This window comes from Moschus berezovskii, chromosome 14, assembly GCF_049115385.1.
Source record: "Moschus berezovskii isolate FMDL1 chromosome 14, NW_MosBer_1.0, whole genome shotgun sequence".
Taxonomy (NCBI): Eukaryota; Metazoa; Chordata; class Mammalia; order Artiodactyla; family Moschidae; genus Moschus; species Moschus berezovskii.
This window is the reverse complement of record NC_142473.1, coordinates 51,730,084-51,732,442: the sequence shown is the minus strand read 5'-3', so window position 1 is coordinate 51,732,442 and position 2,359 is coordinate 51,730,084. Positions and strand designations below refer to the sequence as shown.

General features: G+C 41.3%; 1 pseudogene; it reads left to right on the top strand.

The window, feature by feature from the left end:
- The first annotated feature begins 1,117 nt into the window (after positions 1-1,117).
- On the top strand, positions 1,118-2,078 carry LOC129553871 (olfactory receptor 52N4-like; annotated as a pseudogene).
- Positions 2,079-2,359: the final 281 nt, after the last annotated feature.

Below are 2,359 nucleotides of genomic sequence, written 5' to 3'. Positions count from 1 at the left end.
ATACGACCCAGCAATCCCACTGTTGGGCATACACACTGAGGAGAAAAGAATTGAAAGAGACACATGTACTCCAATGTTCATCACAGCACGTTTACAATAGCCAGGACATGGAAGCAGCCTAGATGTCCATTGGCAGATGAATGGATAAGGAATTTGTGGTACATATACACAGTGGAATATTACTCAGCTATTAAAAAGAATGCATTTGAGTCAGTTCTAGTGAGTTGGATGAAACTGGAGCCTATTATACAGAGTGAAGTAAGTCAGAAAGAAAAATACTAATACAGTATATTAATGCATATATATGGAATTTAAAAAGATGATAATGATGACCCTACATGTGAGACAGCAAAAGCGACACAGATGTAAAGAACAGACTTTTGAACTCTGTGGGAGAAGGCGAGGGTGGAATGATGGGAAGGAATAGCATTGAAATATATATTTACCATATGTGAAATAGATCACCAGTCCAAGTTCAATGCGTGAGACAGGACGCTCAGGGCCAGTGCACTGGGATGACCCTGAGGGATGGGATGGGGAGGGAGGTGGGAGGGGATTTCAGGATAGGGGACACATGTATACCCATGGCTGATTCATGTCAATGTATGGCAAAAACCATTACAATATTGTAAAGTAATTAGCCCGCATTAAAAAACAACAGTTAATTTAAAAGGATTAAGATTGGAATGGTCCACTTAATAGCTGTAATTGAGGCCAGGAGATTGAGAAAGCCTTTGAAAGTTGTACATGAAGAAACCTCATATACATCAGATCTTCATTTACTCAGAGTGCAGATTAATAGAAAAAAAGACTTCATGATCTTGTAGTGAGGATTAAATGAGTTAATATTTATGAAATTCTAAGGCTGTGCTTGGTGTATATTAAGCATGAGTATAAACCAAGTATGTGTTTAAACTATGTTTCTATTGCAAATTCCTGACATTTCAATTTTTGGGTTCCGTGATTTAAAGTGCAATACTGAACAGAGACAAGAGAGAGAGAAGATCCACAACTGAGACTTTTTTTCTGTTTTTCCAAATCTAGGAGAGTTAAAGAACAACGCAATACAGACATGAAACTAAAAACATACATTTTTCTTAATAACTACACCAGCCTAATGCTGAACCAAACAGACATGACACCAGCCTTCTTCATTCTTAATGGGATCCCAGGACTGGAGGACACACATGTGTGGATTTCTCTCCCATTCTGCTCCATGTATGCTGTGGCTGTGGTAGGAAACTGTGGACTCCTTTACCTCATCCGCTATGAGGATGCCCTGCACAGACACATGTACTACTTTTTGGCCATGCTTTTCATAACTGGCCTTTTAATTAGCTCTAGTACAATCCCCAAAGCCCTCAGCATCTTCTGATTCCATTTCAAGGAAATCAGTTTTGATGGATGCCTGATCCAGATATTCTTCGTCCACACCTTAACAGGAATGGAGTCTGGGGTGCTCATGCTCATGGCCCTGGACCGCTATGTGGCCATCTGCTACCCTCTGCGCTACTCAACTATCCTCACAAATCCCGTCATTGCAAAGGCGGGTCTCTCCACCTTTCTCAGAGGGGTGTTGCTCATCATTCCCTTCATTTTCCTCACCAAGCGCCTGCCCTACTGCAGAGGCAATGTAATCCCCCACACTTACTGTGATCACATGTCTGTGGCCAAGTTGTCTTGTGGCAACATCAAGGTCAATGTTATCTATGGTCTGATGGTAGCCCTCCTGATTGGGGGCTTTGACATCCTGTGCATCACAATCTCCTACACAATGATCCTGAGGGCAGTGGTCAGCCTCTCCTCTGCAGATGCTCAGCAGAAGGCCTTCAGCACCTGCACTGCCCACATCTGTTGCATTGTTTTCTCCTATAGTCCAGCTTTCTTTTCATTCTTTTCCCACCGCTTTGGTGGTCACAGGATTCCTCCTTCATGCCACATCATTGTGGCCAATATTTATCTGCTCCTACCTCCCACTATGAATCCTGTTGTCTATGGGGTGAAAAACTAAGCAGATACGAGACTGCGTCATAAGGATTCTTTCAGGTTTCAAGTATATTAAATCCCATAGTATATGAAAGAGCTATTTGCCTATGATGAGATGTGAAAGGAAAGAATGCTCCTGTCTGTTTGTCTAAGGAGAACGCTTTCCAAGAATAGGTATCTGAATTTGCCAAGTGAGTGGATAATAATCCATCTCCTTATTTCTTTTTTTTTTTGCAGAATTTCAAAATTTTTCATGTCAAATCACCATCCACATGAGTTTTTCACCTCTAGGTTCTCTCTATAACTCAGATCTCAATAATGTCAAGTTCCAAGAATGAAAAAATACTAATGGAAGCTGGTGCAATTATCCAGA